This window comes from Ictidomys tridecemlineatus, unplaced genomic scaffold, assembly GCF_052094955.1.
Source record: "Ictidomys tridecemlineatus isolate mIctTri1 unplaced genomic scaffold, mIctTri1.hap1 Scaffold_551, whole genome shotgun sequence".
Classification (NCBI taxonomy): domain Eukaryota; kingdom Metazoa; phylum Chordata; class Mammalia; order Rodentia; family Sciuridae; genus Ictidomys; species Ictidomys tridecemlineatus.
Genome location: NW_027523669.1, coordinates 57777 through 74542, shown reverse-complemented (window position 1 = coordinate 74542; position 16766 = coordinate 57777). Strand labels below are relative to the sequence as shown.

The following is a 16766-nucleotide window of genomic DNA, read 5'->3' as shown; positions in this document are numbered from 1 at the left end:
GTGCAGAAGGATCGCTGCAGAGAGCAGAGGTTGGAGACTTGGGTGCAGAAGGCCTATTAAAGAGAGAAGACTTTTGAGATTGGGGTGCAGAAGGACAGTTACAGAGAGCAGAGTTTGGAGAATTGGTTGCAGAAGGATCTTACAGAGAGCAGAGTTTGGTGACTGAGGTGCAGAAGGAGTTTTACGGAGAGTAGTGTTTGGAGACTGAGGAGCAGAAAGAACGTTGTATAGAGCAGAGTTTGGAGACTGATGTCCAGACGAATTGATACAGAGATCACAGGGTGGAGACTGGAGTTCAGAAGGAGTGTTACAGAGAGCAGAGTTTTAAGTTTGGGGTGCAGAAGAACTGTTACCGAGAGCAGAGGCTGGAGACTGGGGTGCAGAGGACTGTTGCAGAGTGTAGAGTTTGGAGACTGAGGTGCAGAAGAACTGTTACAGAGAGCAGAGTTTGGAGACTGGGGTGCAGAAGGACTGTTACAGAAAGCAGAGGTTACAGACTGGGGTGTAGAAGGATCGTTACAGAGAGCAGAGTTTGGAAACTGCTGTAGAGAAATACTGTTACAGGTAGCAGAGGATGGAGACTGGGGTTCTAACAGATCATTGCAGAGAGCAGATGTTGTATACTGGTGTGCAGAAGTATCTTACAGAGAGCATAGGTTGAAAACTGAGCTGCATAAGGACTGTTACAGAGACCAGTGGTTGAAGACTGGGGTGCAGAAGGATCGTTGCAGAGATCAGAGTTTGGAGACTGAGGTGCGGAATGATCGTTGAGGAGAACAGAGGTTGGAGAATATAGTGGAGAAAGATACTTACAGAGAGCAGATGTTGGAGACTGGGGTGCAGAAGGACAGTTACAGAGAGCACAGTTTGGAGACTTGGGTGCAGAAAAACTGTTACAGAGAGCAGAGGTTGTAGATTGAGGTGCAAAAGGACTGTTACAGAGAACAGAGGTTGGAGACTGGGGTACAGAAGAACTGATACAGAAAGCAGACTTTGGAGACTGTGGTGCAGAACGACTGTTGCAGAGAACAGAGATTGGAGACTGGGGTGCAGAAGGACCATTGCAGAGAGCATAGGGTGGAGCCTGGGGAGAAGAAGGATCACTGCAGAGAGCAGATGTTGGAGACTGGGATGCAGAAGGACTGTTACAGAGAGCAGAGGTTGGAGACTAAGGTGCAGAAGGACTTTTACAGAGAGCAGAGTTTGGAGAATGGTGTGCAGAAGGATTCTTAAAGAGAGCAGAGGATGGAGACTGGGTTGCATAAGTAGTGTTACAGAGAGCAGAGATTGGAGATTCTGGTTCAGAAGAACTGTTAAAAAAGAGCAGAGTTTTGAGACTGGGGTTCAGAAGGATTGTTACAGAGTGCAGAGGTTTGATTCAGGTGCAGCAGGACTGTAACAGAGAGTAGAGCTTGAAGATTGGGTTGCAGAAGAACTGTTACAGAGAGCAGAGGTTGGAGACTTCAGTGCAGAAGGCCTGTTACAGAGAGCATTGGTTGGAGACTGAGGTGCAGAAGGATCATTACAGAGAGCAGAGATTGGATACTGAGTTGCAGAAAAAGTGTTACAGAGAGCAGAGGTTGGAGACTGAGTTGCAGAAAGATTTTTCCAGAGAGCAGAGTTTAGAGACTGAGGTGCAGAAAGACTGTTACAGAGAGCAGAGTTTGAAGACTGGGGTGCAGAAGTATCATTGCAGAGAGCAGAGGTTGGAGACTAAGTTGCAGAAGCATCTTAAAGAGAGCAGAGGTTGGAGACTGGGGTGCAGAAGGACAGTAACAGAGAGCATCGGTTGGATATTGGGGTGCAGAAGAAATGTTACAGAGAGCATAGATTTGTGACTGGGGGGCACAAGGACTGTTACAGAGAGCAGAGGTTGGAGACTGAGGTGAAGAACGACTGTTACAGAGAGCAGAGTTTGGAGACTTGGTTGCAGAACGACTGATACACAAAGCAGAGTTTGGAGACTGGGGTGCGGAAGGACTGTTACAGAGAGCAGAGTTTGGAGACTGAGGTATAGAAGGACTGTTACAGAGAGCAGAAGTTGGAGACTGGGGTGCAGAAGTTTTGTTACAGAGATCAGAGGTTGGATACTGGGGTGCAGAAGGACTGTTACAGAGAGCAGAGTTTAGAGACTGGGGTGCAGAAGGATCTTACAGAGAGCAGATTTTGGAGACTGAGGTGCAGAAGGACTGTTGCAGAGAGCAGAGGTTGGAGACTGAGGTGCAAAATGATCGTTTCAGAGAGAAGAGGTTGGAGACTGGGGTGAAGAACGCGTGTTACATAGAGCAGAGTTTGGAGACTGGGATGCTGAAGGCCTGTTACAGAGAGCAGAGTTTGGAGACTGGGCTGTAGAAGGACTGTTACAGATATCACAGTTTGTAGACTGGTGTGCAGAATGATATTCTAGAGAGCAGAGTTTGGAGACTGAGGTGCAGAAACACTGTTACAGAGAGCAAAGTATGGAGACTGGGTTGCAGAATGATTGTTGCAGAGAGCAGAATTTTCAGACTTAGGTGCAGAAGGACTGTTGCGGAGAGCAGATGTTCGAGAGTGGGGTGCAGAAGGACTCTTTCAGAGAGCAGAACTTGGAGACTGGGGTGCAGAAGGACTGTTATAGAGAGCAGAGGTTTTAGACTTGGGTGCAGAAGGCCTTGCACAGAGAGCAGAGCTTTGACACTGTGGTGCAGAATGATTGCTGATAGCTGGTGAGCCTCCTTCTGGACACCTTCTTTTCCGCACAGTCCATCAGGCCCTCTCTCATCACCCTGCTCTCTTTTGGCATTGTGAGCACCTGTGACTTCCACAGTCACACTAAGCCATGACTCCCAGGCCTATCTCCTGGAAACCTGTCAAGCTGCCTCCTGGAATCTCCTAGGGGAGACCCCGCAGGTACCCAGACTCCAGGCCCAACCACCTTTCCTCCTTTCCTCTCCCCAGACATGCTCCTTCTCATTTTTTTTATGTTTTAATGAGTAATCCCACTGCCACTCAGCTACCCCACAGACCATGTGCCCTCTTGTGTCCACGTCACCAGGACTTTAAAGTGCTCCACCCAGGGCTCCTCTTCAGAGCTTTTCCCCAAGCTCCAAATATCACATCTTCAGTTACCAGAAATTTCTTTTTAATCTTGTTTTGGCACCTGATTACTCTCCCTGACTACATGAAGGTATTCTAACCAAAGCACATGGACTGTAGAGACTATTGTGGCTTAGAAATGAGGTATCCCCCCACCAAAAGCTCAGGGTCAGCCACAGTAGCAGTGTTCAGAGGTGAAATGATTAGACTGTGAGACTTGTGACCTAATCTGTGGATCCATCCATTTTGTGGGTTAATTATCTGAAAGGCCCACTGTACTGAGAGGAGTGTGGGCAGGTGGAGTGTGGCTTGGGACATGCCATGGGGAATTACATCTTGTCCCTTGCGAACTGTCTCGTCCTGTCTCCTCCCCCGACCCAACCTTCTGGCTGCCATGAGCTAGGGACACTTCCCCCCTTGTTCCCTTCCACCTCATCTCAGGCCGGCAGCAATTGGTCAGCTGGCCCCAGACCAAACCTCCAAGCCAGGAGGCCAGAGTACATCTCCCCCTCCGGGTTGTTCTGGTCAGGCCTGTGGTAACTTTGGCAACCATTAACTGACCCAGAGAGTAGTTGTCATGAGTGGATTGGACCCATAACCGTTTTCTAAATTCACAGATTCTGTCATTTTCAGAGCTCAAGCCATTTCCTTCTGGATGGCCTGTTTCCAGCCTGCCCTCACCTAGAATGCGGTCTACTAGTGATTATTGAGATTCTCCAGCCGTCCTGGTCCTGCCCATTTGCACACCACAGCTAGCTCCTAGGCAACCAGACCCATGGACCTACTGCTGCCCACTGAGAAAAAAAGAGAGATTGTCTGAGGACCCTGTTAGAAGTACACTCTTATTATTTTTAAGGACCACACTCAGAGGGCATGTTTCAGGCGGTCCTTCACATGCGTCTTTGAAAAATCAGACTCACAATGATTTTTGTGATTCTCTCCCAGGATCCAATAACCACCGCTCTACTCCCTACTTCTCTGAGATCAACTTTTTAGCTTCCACAAAGAAGTGAAAAACTGCTATTTCTCTTTGTGTGTCTGGCTTATTACACTTAATATAATTTCTCCCATGAGCTAGTTTTAAATAGAAACTGCACAACAAATTCTTTTATGTCAGATTTAAATTTTATTCTAAAGAGATAATTCAAAATGGTCACATATGTTTATGTAGGAAAATGTTCATTAAAATATTTATAGGATTGAAGATGATCTGAATGTTTTGCCAAAGGGGAGAGATTAAGTTTATTTAAGAGAGATGTAAGTTTACTGATCATCTCAATAGATGCAGAAAAAGCACTTAACAAAATATAGCACCCCTACCTGTCAAAACAGTAGAAACACTATGGACAGAAGGAACTTTGTAAAAGCTATCTATGCTAAACCCAAGGCAGCATCATTCTAAGTGGAGAAAGGTTGAAAGCATTCACTGTAAAAACTGGAAGCAGACAGGGTGCCCCCTCTTTCACCACTTCTATTCAACTTCATCCCTGAAATTGCCAGAGCCATTGGACAAAATAAAGAAATTAAAGGTATACAAAAAGGTCAAGAAGAATTCAAATCTCACTCTCTGCTGATAGGATCATGTCATCTTCTTAAATTTTTTATTAGAGCATAATAGTTATACAAAAAAGTTGGGTTGATTTGGAAAAGATCCTACTTGCATGGAATCTGATTTACTCCATTCATTCCCCACCCCCCATCTTCCTCCTCTTTCCGCCCCCATTCTCCTTTCTCTACTGATCTTTCTTTGGGTTATTTATCTGTTAATTTCTGACTGGTGCTTTCTACATATACATACAGGTGCAGTCCCCTGTTTTAGACTTCCATGTGCACATAACATGATCTGCGTAAAGACTTTCCACATTTCCTCCCTTCCCAAACCTCTCCGCCCTCTCATTCTCCTTCTACTCCACTGATCTTCCCTGTATACTCAAAATAGCCAGTCCAATCCCACTTCATCAACTTCTTTCCTCTATTTAACTCTGGCCCTGATAATTTCAGCATTGTACAGGAATAGTTAACTTCTGCCTTTCCAAACACAGAGATCAAGATTGATGTAAAATGAGAAAAACTCTACATTGGAAAACACTGAAGGCAACACCGACTGCTTCTGCAAATGATGAATCTGCTTTGTAAATTTTTTTCTTAACATTTGCAATGAAAATGAACTTCTCCAAAAATCCTATGTTTACATAAAAGGACAACAGGAGACAGAGATTACTGAGACAGTGAGAAATGACTTCACACCATGATGAGGTCGAATGGATTTCTGTTGGCTTTTAGCAATTCTCTGGATACTCCCACCCACCATCACCCCTGCAAATGTGTGGGGCTCCATGGGTCTTATTCCCTCAGACCAGTCCCACAGGTTATCAGTCTCCAGGCTGGTTTTCATTCAATATTATTTGCCATGTTGCTGCAGATTAACAAGCCTGTTTGGGGTGCTCTCAGTCCATTCTCATCATGGTCTCTTTTTCTCTGTTTTGTAGCTATGACAACATTGGAAATGAGCAATCAATCATTTGTCACTGAATTCATCTTCTTGGGATTTTCCAACCACTCCAACCTACAGGGCTGGTTCTTCTTGCTCTTTCTGGTCATTTACCTGACCACTCTCCTGGGGAACATGCTCATAATAGTGGCCACCAGGGTCAGTCCTGCTCTCCCCACTCCAATGTACATTTTCCTCAGCCATTTGAGATTCTTGGACGTCTGATACAAATCCACCACCCTCCCAGTACTGTTGGTGGACTTCTTCTGGAAAAAGAAGGTCATTTCTTATGAGGGCTGCCTTTTCCAGATCTTCTTCTTGGTGACAAGTGCTGGCACAGAAGGCTTCTTACTGGCTGTGTGGCCAGTATGACTGCTGTGTGGCCACCTGCAGTCCTCCTCAGTACCCAGTCATCATGAGTGTGAAGGTCTGTGTTAGCCTGGTGACTGGGTCCTGGCTGTGTGGGCTGGTGAATTTGGTCACACACACGGTGCTGGCAATCACACTCACTCTGTGTGGGCCCCACCAACTCAGCCACTTTCCCTGTGACACCCCATTGCTCCTGAAGCTCTTCTGCTCAGACACCTCTGTCAACGAGTCTGCGCTCCACGTTTTGAGTGGCACCATGGGCCTGAGCCCCTGCCTCTTCACTGCAGGCTCGTACGCACTCATCATGGTAGCCATCTTGGGGATTCCCTCTGCCCAGGGCAGGAGGAAGGCCTTCTCCACCTGTGCCTCCCCTCTCACTGTCGTGGTGGTCTTCTATAGAACAGCCAACTTCCACTATGACAGGCCCAGAGAAGGCTGAACACGGACACCCTGGTCTCTGTGCTCTTCTGTGTGGTTAGCCCCCTGTTGAGCCTCGTCATTCACAGCCTGAGAAGCAACGAGGTCCAGACTGCCCTGAGGAAGCTGGCTGGGAGACAGACTGTATAGTGAGATTAGAACTAGATGATGGTTTTATTCTAAGAAATGTCTTAGTTGTAGAAATATGTGAACTCTTCAGCAGCAATTACAAGAGTGCTCTCTCCATACACAGTGTCTCATGACCACTGTGGTGCCCCTCAAACCAGGGGAAGCACACTGTGCTAAGTATATGACACATTGTGACCTCACCTGGGTTCTCTAATCCACAGGTATTTCAGAATATTTTTATTACTTTTCTCTCCAAAAAAAGCCTATACTCAAAGCAGTAAATCTCCTTTCCCCCAATATTGCAGCTCTAGCCAACACTAGTGAATGTGAAGTGCTATGTGCAATGTGACTTTGACGTGCATTTTCCTAATGGATCTTGATTCTAAGTTTTAAATAAACACCATTTCTGTGTTTCTCCTTCACATGTGGAAAGACCCATGTATACACTCGAGTTGCTGTGGCTATTTTTAATGAAGTAATACCATATATGCCTTTTGGATCTGACTCTTTTCACTTAGGATGTTTGCAATTTTCAGTAATATTGTAGCTTGTATAAGTATTTTAGTTTATTCCTCCTTATTGTGACTGATTTCCATCTTATGAAAATGCCACATTTCTTTGTTCATTTCCCACTGGATAGTAATTTTTACTTTGTGTCTGTGTGGGTGTCGTACTGCAGATTGAACCCGGAGCCTACTGCACACTAAACAATGTTCTACCACTAAGACAAAGCCCAACCCTTTTAAAAATTTTGTTTTGAGACAGGGTCTTGTAAATTTGCCAAGGTTGTCCCTGAATTTGTGATCCTCCTGCCTCAGCTTCTTGAGTAGCTAGATTAAAGACCTGCCTGGTCATTTTCACTTTTTGACTAATATGAATAAGATTTGTATATATAATATGAACATTATATATAATATGAACATTATATGAACATTCATGTACAAATAATTGGTGGACAACTTTTTATTTATCTTGAGTTTGTAAGTAGGAGTGGAAGAGGTGGATTGTTAACTCCATATTTAACTTTCTGAAGAAGTTCCAGATCATTTTCAGACCAGTGGAACCAGCTTACCTTATTATTAAGAGTGGTGAATAAAGCTTCTGATTTCCTCACTCCCTTAACAACACATCATTATCATTCCTTTTATTGTGACGACACTAAAATGTGTGAAGTGCTTCATCAAATGTGCTTTAGCTTTGTCTTTCCCTGATGGCTAATCATTCTAAGATCTTTTAGGAGTACTCTTAATATGTTTCTCCTAAGCATTAGGAAAACCTTATTGTATTATGGGAAATTTTAAGTTTTAGAGACTTACCTCTTTATCTAATACTTTTATTTCTATTTTTTTGCAGTAAAATACTACAAGACTTTCAAGCTTGTTGTTTTTTATCCATCTGTGCCCGAAAGAACTGTTTGCTGACTCTTTTTTTCCCCCTACTTTTAAACTCCATAGCAACCAATTTCTTCACAAGGTCATGAGCATCAGCAGGATCATAAATTTAAGGGGCACAAAGTCATACAGGGTTTGGTAAGGGATCAGATTTTAGCAGGAGTGAATCAGCTGAAAATAGCGGGGATGCTTTTAATATTGTGGCTTCTGATATCTGTCCATCTGGCAAAGTATGTAACATGAAAAAAAAACTTCATATGCCATGCGAAATCCATCCCAATAAGTGTACACCCACCCTGACCACTTCTCCCCCTAGCTGGAAGAGAAGGCAGTTTTGAGGTTTCAGCCACCCACAACTTCTTAGCAGAAATCTCACTCTGAACTTCGCTCACCCACATCCAAGAAGAGAGAGGACGCTGATCTTCTCGCTGCATGCTGGTAACAGGTGATTGCAAAGACATTAATGAATCCAACAGCGAATTAACTGCTCTCCATTGTTGCAGTTGAACTCAAGCCATTGCCCTTGAGTTGTGTTTGCACAGTGAGGAGTCCCAGAGCAGCTGCAGAGGAAAGGCTCGATGCATATTCCCAACGGGTCAGCCCCAGACCACTATAAATGTCCATCACAGGAAAATGAATCCTGAAAGATCAGAGGATTTTGACTCTTTCATGAGGCCACAGATATGCGACAGGCAACTTTGAGAATAAGAGGTCCGTTTTGTGGTGAATGGAGACCAACAGCCAGTTTTAGCAAGAGCTTTATTTGCAGCCCAGGTGCTAGTATGGAGAGCAGCAAGGGCCACACCAAAACCAGAAATCTACGCCTCTCTTTGAGAGTTGCTGGTAAGTAGTCTATTTACCATCACAATTTTCAATAACACTATCCCAGAATCAGGATATACCTACACCTTAAAAAGATATTACAGAATTTTGTACATATTTTCATTACCATTTTGATGGCATTTATGTAATGACCTATTGTACCACCTTTTCTATGTGTGTCTAAGTTTCCACAATACTACTTGTATTGCCAGAGTAGAAATAACTTTAGAGGTTATCACAAAACCTGAGGGATTTAGCATGATGCCTCCAGTACTGGAAAAAAACCAAAAACATGACCCGAAAACCTAGGATGCCTAAATTCCTTAAGTGAGATGATTTGTGTGGAAAATTACTTATGGCAAACAATAGATAATGCTAATTGTTAATCATCTGCTTTTGATGAGCAGGACAGAAAGGAATAATTTTTAGGGAGAAAGTATAGGGACACATTCCCATTATGATAAAATATAGCATAACAATAGACCTACCAAAATATCTGTTTAAATAAAAATCATTATTGTAGAAGAAGTTATGTTTAGAATCGTATTCATTCACTAACTAGGGGTTTTCATCTTTATCTTACAACACATGGATGCTTGGGGAGGGGAGTTTCAAGCAATTTATTAACTGTAATAAATCCCTGAAGCTTGTGAGTAATCTACTTCATACACAAACCCCTCCTTTAGAAATATTATATTTTGTGGTCACTCATAAGTGACTTTATTCTCGGTCACCTGACTTTGAGATGACTGATTGGGAAAGAAAGATGCAGAGCTGCTTGTTCTGTGAGAACTGAGCCAATAGTCTCCATAAGGTATATGTTTCGGAGACAGGAGACACTGAGTTCCTCAGAAGCCGCTGGGTTATGCTGCCTCACTTATGCCCACAGAGGCTTTATTTTTCTCAGCAAGATATCTGCACCAGAACCAATGAACAGAAATGTCCTCTCACCTCTGTCAAGTCTCTGTTAGATCCTTTAGGTCCCACACAGTACCGGCTTTAAAGAATCTTTTAAAAACTCTGCTCCATGGATGTACTTGACAGACCTTGTTTATTCTTCAAACCTTTACTGAGTGCACATTTACACAAGGTGTTGCCCTAGTGTTTAGAACACAATTGAGAAGCCCAACTAGGACCTGGAGGAGCGCATATTCAAGATGGAATGAGGTGCTTTGACAAGTATTAAGTGCTCCATTCCCAGAGCTGCCCAAGGAAACACTAAGGGAAAATAATGATAATTTGTAGATTGCATAGAATTGATACCAAGTTTCCTGCATATATTGAGTTCATCTTCCCATTAGATTGTAAGTTGTTTGAAAGACAGTGTCGGAGACCAGCTCCAACAGGGGGTCTCAGGAGACAAACAGATGGTGAGGAGTCGGCGATAGAGGGGGTGGAGAAACAACACAGACACCAAAGTAAAGGTGTTGATTTCAATCTTTACTTGTCAAGTTGATCATATATACTTTTCATTTTGGCAGGCTTACAGTACTTTGTGGTTACAAAACAGGAATCATTATTCAAACAAAACAAAATATTACATAGCTACAATTAGAATAGAAGAATGTATCTTGGCTTATGCATAAACAAGCATTTGTACTTTAAGTTCGAGTTTAGCTTTGAGCTGTTTCTGCTTAGTTAACTTTTAATAATAGTTACAAATGTCCCAAACTATTGGCCTATACCTTGACTATTCTTTCTTGACTTACTGACTGGAACCGGTGCCATGGTTACGGCAAGTAGTTGATTTGTTATTACTTGTAACCAAACAAAAGTAAGAGCACAAACCATTGTGCACAGGAACAAGAACAAGTTGCCCAGTACTAAGCACTAATCTCACTTCTTAACATTAATTTTCCTTCTCTGGATATTAATTTAATTTCTCAAAAACTTTCTTGAAAGTAACACAGGGAGTTTTATTTAGACAATAACAATTTACACTCCACAGCTGAATCATTGCATTTAGAGCAAACAGATGTATGCTTAGAAGTAGTTGCATTAATTGGGAAAGTCATGATTTTTCCTTTATACTTAATGGTCATATGAGAAATCAAAACTATACTTATTAAAGGAATACAAAAACAAATCAGCCCATTCCCAGAAACATACTGCGCTCCTCCAGAGGATGGACGCCTTGCGCCATTCAACTCAGTAGGGCCTTGCCATTGCCTGAGTCAGGGGAGGAGCGCAGCAGGACAGGGATCATATTTTATCCTTATTGGGTTTCTTAGTAGATGTGGCTTAGAACTAAATTAGACCCTGTATAGGAACAAAATTGGTTTTAATTGAAACTAACCACTACCAAGAAAAGAAATTTTAAAATCCTAAATGGAAAAGAGAATTTTTCATTTTGAAGAATTTTATAACTAGAAGGCTCTGACATATCCTAAGAGGCAATAATTTGTCTTTCCTTTCCCCTTCATGCTAGAAGAAGCACAGGTGAAATAAAAAGAACTGAAAGAGCTGGTACAGTGGTGCACGCCTGTAACCCAGCAGCTCAGGAGGCTGAGGCAGGAGGATAGTGAGTTTAAAGACAGCCTCAGCAAATACAAGGCACCAAGAAACTCAGTGAGACCTTGTCTCTAAATAAAATATAAAATAGGGCTGGGGATGTGGCTCAGTGGTCAAGCCCCTGAGTTCAATCTCAGGTAACTGCCCCCCTACACCCCGGCCCCATAAAAAACAGAACTGAAAGAGATGTTAAATGCTGAATTTAGTGATGAATCTCCAAGACAGGAGGGAGGCTTTTTCCTAGTGAATTTGTTAAATTTTAAACCTACCAGTTAGTGGTAAGGGCATCCCTGCATGTTAGGTGAAAGAGCCCAGCCTCCCCCAAAGTGTGTCCTTGGACCAGCATCACTGGGAACACTTTGAACTCACTGACTGATGCCAACTGTTCTGCACAATGACCTCTGATCTTTCCCTCGGCTCCAAGCACCCACACCACATGGAAGTATATGAGGACAACTCTGGGCCAGGCCAGATAGCTCATAGATTTTACAGTAATAAATTCACATTGCCACAAGCACCTGAAATCATTCAGATATTTTTCTGAATAAATTGACCTTGTTGTGTGTGTGTGTGTGTGTGTGTGTGTGTGTGTGTGTGTGTGTGTGCGTGTGTTTTAAGAAATTTACTGGGCAACATGAAAATTGGATTTAAAAATTTTAATCATTGCTTGTGCTATTGAGATCAAATAGGAATCATTGTTTCCCTGATGTGCATAAGGGTTTTCATGATCAAACCATTCTTCCTCGTTTTGGTCATGCTCATTTTTTTTTTTTTTCGTTTGAGGATATGAATCCATAAGGTTAGTCAGCAACACATTTCATTTATTGCCAAAGCAAAAAAAAAAAAAAGTTCTTCTTTTAAGACTCTAGACTTATTTATTTTATTTTGTTTATATTTAGATTTTAAAATTAGTTGTTCTTAACTGAAGCACCGACTTTCTATTGAAATTTAAATACTTTAAGCTTCTTAAGGCCCTGAGATTTGGAATTTTAATAAAAGCTGTGTTGACCTATTAATCATGTGCAATGAATTATTAGAACCAAAGACAAGAATGTCTGGGCATTGAAGATAATAAGACAGTTTACTAATATATGGTATTATCATCAAGTAACAAAGCATCACTACAAATAAGAGTTATTACATGATAAATTTTCTGAGTCAATTTCTTTTTTTTTCTTAAATCAAAATTGTTAATACATATTAAATGTACAAATTAATGTACATTATGCAAATTAAAGGGATTCATTGATGTTTCCCTACTTGCATTAATATATTGTGCATTAATTTCATTTCGTTTTTCTGTAAAATGGGGATAATATATTATCTTATAGGTTGTTGTGTAAACCAAATAAGTTAATGCATGTAAAAGTCTTATAGGCATTTAATAAGTGTTAGGTATTTTTATCTAATGTGTGTCTCTATTCATTACTCAATTTGAAAAATCCTGATCGGATTCGAGTATGTAAAAATTCATCTTTTCAAAGAAATTCACTGTTTTGATAGAATGGATTATACGAAATTCAATCTAATTTTTACAGAAAACATGCCATTTTTAAACTACATAAACTAGGTTTTTAAAGTCAGGCATTTATGTGTATTGAAGCAATCTAAGAAGACTCACACTCAAATTATTTTCTATGAAATATGTCCTAGATGATTATGATGATTATGGTTATTATTATTGCAGAGCAGAGGGTTTAGTATTAAGTTGATCTAATTCCTATGCTGCATTATATAAATTCTAAGGAGCAAGTACATATTGTGTCACAAAGTGTCATTCATGAGTTATGATTGTTAATAATGGATTCTAATGGTGACCATGATGATGTTTCAATCTAATGCCCTACATTAATAAAGAGCATAGAGGATAAGGAAAATTGTTTGGGTATCATACTTTACCCTGCCCCACACCCGTGACCTACAAGAAATTAGCCAATAAAACCAAGGAAAAACTTATATGTAGATAAAATTATATAAACATACATTGGGAGAATTTTTAATGCCCCATGAAATTGTCCCTCCTGAACTGACCTTTATATTTATGACCTTTACAATAGCAGTATGCACAACTTCAGAGATTGTATTTTTATTTATTTATTTATTTATTTATTTATTTTATTGATTGTTCAAAACATTACAGAGCTCAAGACATATCATCTTTCATACATTCGACTCAATTGGGTTTTGAACTCCCCAAATACATACTACAGACTCACTTCTGTTACATACTCACATTTTTACATAATGGCATATTAGTGACTGTTGTATTCTGCTACCTTTCCTATCCCCTACTATCCCCCCTCCCCTCCCCTCCCCTCCCATCTTCCCTCTCTACCTCCTCTGCTGTTGTTCAATTCTCTCCCCTTTTTTTCCCCCCACCCCCTTGCCCCTCATAACCTCTTATAATTTTGTGTTTCACTGAAGGTCTCCTACCATTTCCTTATGTTTTCCCTTCTCTCTTCCTTTCTCTCCCCCCATTCGTCTTAGTTTACTGTTAGTCTTTTCCTCATGCTTTTCCTTCCTGTTCTATTCTTAGTGGCTCTTTTTATATCAAAGAAGACATTTGACATTTGTTTTTTAGGGCTTGGCTAGCTTCATTTAGCATAATCTGCTCTAATGCCATCCATTTCCCTGCAAATTCTATGATTTTGTCGTTTCTTCGTGCTGCATAATACTCCATTGTGTATAGCTGCCACAATTTTTAACAAGCCTCTTTGGGGTGCTCTCAGTCCATTCTCGTCATGGTCTCTTTTTCTCTGTTTTGTAGCTATGACAACATTGGAAATGAGCAATCAATCATTTGTCACTGAATTCATCTTCTTGGGATTTTCCAACCACTCCAACCTACAGGGCTGGTTCTTCCTGCTCTTTCTGGTCATTTACCTGACCAATGTCCTGGGGAACATGCACATAATAGTGGCCACCAGGGTCAGTCCTGCTCTCCCCACTCCAATGTACATTTTCCTCAGCCATTTGAGATTCTTGGACGTCTGATACACATCCACCACCCTCCCAGTACTGTTGGTGGACTTCTTCTGGGAGAAGAAGGTCATTTCTTATGAGGGCTGCCTTTCCCAGATCTTCTTCTTGGTGACAAGTGCTGGCACAGAAGGCTTCTTACTGGCTGTGTGGCCAGTATGACTGCTGTGTGGCCACCTGCAGTCCTTCTCAGTACCCAGTCATCATGAGTGTGAAGGTCTGTGTTGGCCTGGTGACTGGGTCCTGGCTGTGTGGGCTGGATAATTTTGTCACACACACGGTGCTGGCCATCACACTCACTCTGTGTGGGCCCCACCAGTTCAGTCACTTTCTCTGTGACACCCCATTGCTCCTGAAGCTTTCCTGCTCAGACACCTCTGTCAATGAGTCTGCGCTCCACGTTTTGAGTGGCACCATGGGCCTGAGCCCCTGCCTCTTCACTGCAGGCTTCTACGCACTCATCAGGGCGGCCATCTTGGGGATTAATTCTGCCCAGGGCAGGAGGAAGGCCTTCTCCACCTGTGTGTCCCGCCTCACTGTCGTTGTGGTCTTCTATGGAACAACCAACTTCCACTATGACAGGCCCAGAGAAGGCTGGACATGGACACCCTGGTCTCTTTGCTCTTCTGTGTGGTGAGCCCCCTGTTGAGCCCCGTCATTCACAGCCTGAGGAGCAACGAGGTCCAGAGTGCCCTGAGGAATCTGGCTGGAGGGTGTGCATCCCTTTGCATGATCAAAGTCTAGACCAATCTTCAAACTGGAGTATACAGTCATCTGAAAAAAGATGCCTCCCTGGGACTTGTAGGCACCTGGTTAGAGAGTCTGTATCTGGAGCTTCAACTCCAACTCCTGCATTTAAAATCTCTGAGACTCTTTTCTCTCTTCTCTTTTCACAAAAACCCTTTTCCCAGTTTCAGGTTCAAGTGTATTGGACACCTTGTGTGGGTGTTCAGCACCATCTCTGTCCTTCTGTGTTCTCCCCACACCAGAGGGACAGAAAGTACAGAAACCTCATTTCCCATACTCCCATGGCTGCAGGCCTCCATTTTAGGAGGTTTTGCCAAGATCAGCCAAACACTAGGCAGAGAGGAAGAAAAAGAAGGAAGAAAGCGGGTTCTTTTGGATCCCATAGCAGCAGCAGCAAACCAGCCCTGTAGAGGCAGGAACAAATCTCCTTGGTGCTAGGAGCTGTGTGTGCAGGCTCCTAGACAGCTGTTCCTGAATGTGGGTCACAATAACGTGGAATGAGGGTCTCTTTCCAGGGAAGTTAGGGTTTCCATATATGGGGTGGTGTCACCTGACTTATTTTTCTTTTTTTTTCCAGATCTCCCAGCCATTTTATAACTTTTTTTCTCTGTCAACTTCCTCTACCCTAAGACATCAAGAGTCGTTCTTCATCTCTACCTGACCACGGTGGCACTGAAGACAATGTGGTTTACATCAGGGATGGTTCTAGATAACAGATCTGAGGAGGTAGGTTGGATGTCTGACCTGAGGGAATTGAATATGTTGATGATGTCACAGCCCATGGGAAAGGAGACCTGATAATTCTTGGTGTGCAATGACCCAACAGAGACTTTAAGTTATCGTGGCCTGAAATCAAATGTCTATGGAAAACTGAGCTTTGGAATAACACCATCGACCTTCAGGGTGGGAATGAACATTACAACATGACTACAGACTGCTGTTACTGACTGGAGTGGGAGATTTACAGAAAGAAAATGATAGGTTATAGCATTATATTCCTCCTTCAAGTCAGGTTCAGATCATCAGAAATATTTTATCTCTGGAAACTGATAAAGGCTAATATCATAATAAAACATCCAATTCTTCAAATTGCAGAAGTACAAAGAAAATTATAAATCCACAATTCCTCCAGGTCTCTCTTATGTCAATTAGGACATTAATGGCTGAATGATTGAGACCCTGTTAATTAGAATGGCAAAATACCAGTGGAATTAGAAAAATCTCAGAGCCTTGAACCCTGAAATCTCCATTAACCCTCTTTGCTGTCAGAAGCAGCCTCTCCTCTTCCAAGAAGACTAGCTTTCCCTAAATTGAAGATCCTATGATGACTCTACCTGAACAGTTGTCTTTTTTTAAGAGAGAGTGAGAGAAGAGAAGAGAGGAGAGGAGAGAGGAGAGGAGAAAGAGAGAGAGAGAGAGAGAGAGAGAGAGAGAGAGAGAGAGAGAGAATTTTTAATATTCATTTTCTAGTTCTCTGCGAAAACAACATCTTTGTTGGTATGTGGTGCTGAAGATCGAACCCGGGCCGTACACGTGCCAGGCAAGCGCACTACTGCTTGAGCCACATCCCGAGCACAATTGTCTTTAAGATGCTCATCCATCATTCCACATTGTCACCAGACTCTTAATTGGGGTCTGATCCTAGAACTCCTCAGGTAAGAGTATAAAATATAGTCCAGGAGAGTATAAGGGTCACACCAAAATAAAAGGTAATATTTTACTGTATTTTGTTAATAGGAGCCTTAAGAATATATAAGAGAATTTGTTTGAGTCTTCTAGACCAAAGAAGTCAGGACATACTGCTGGATCATCTTGAATGCAGTCACAGGGAAGTA

At 42.2% G+C, this 16766-nt stretch overlaps 1 pseudogene; it reads left to right on the top strand.

The window, feature by feature from the left end:
* Nucleotides 1–5566: 5566 nt before the first annotated feature.
* On the top strand, nucleotides 5567–14928 carry LOC144374028 (olfactory receptor 5J3-like; annotated as a pseudogene).
* The last annotated feature ends 1838 nt before the right edge of the window (nucleotides 14929–16766 follow it).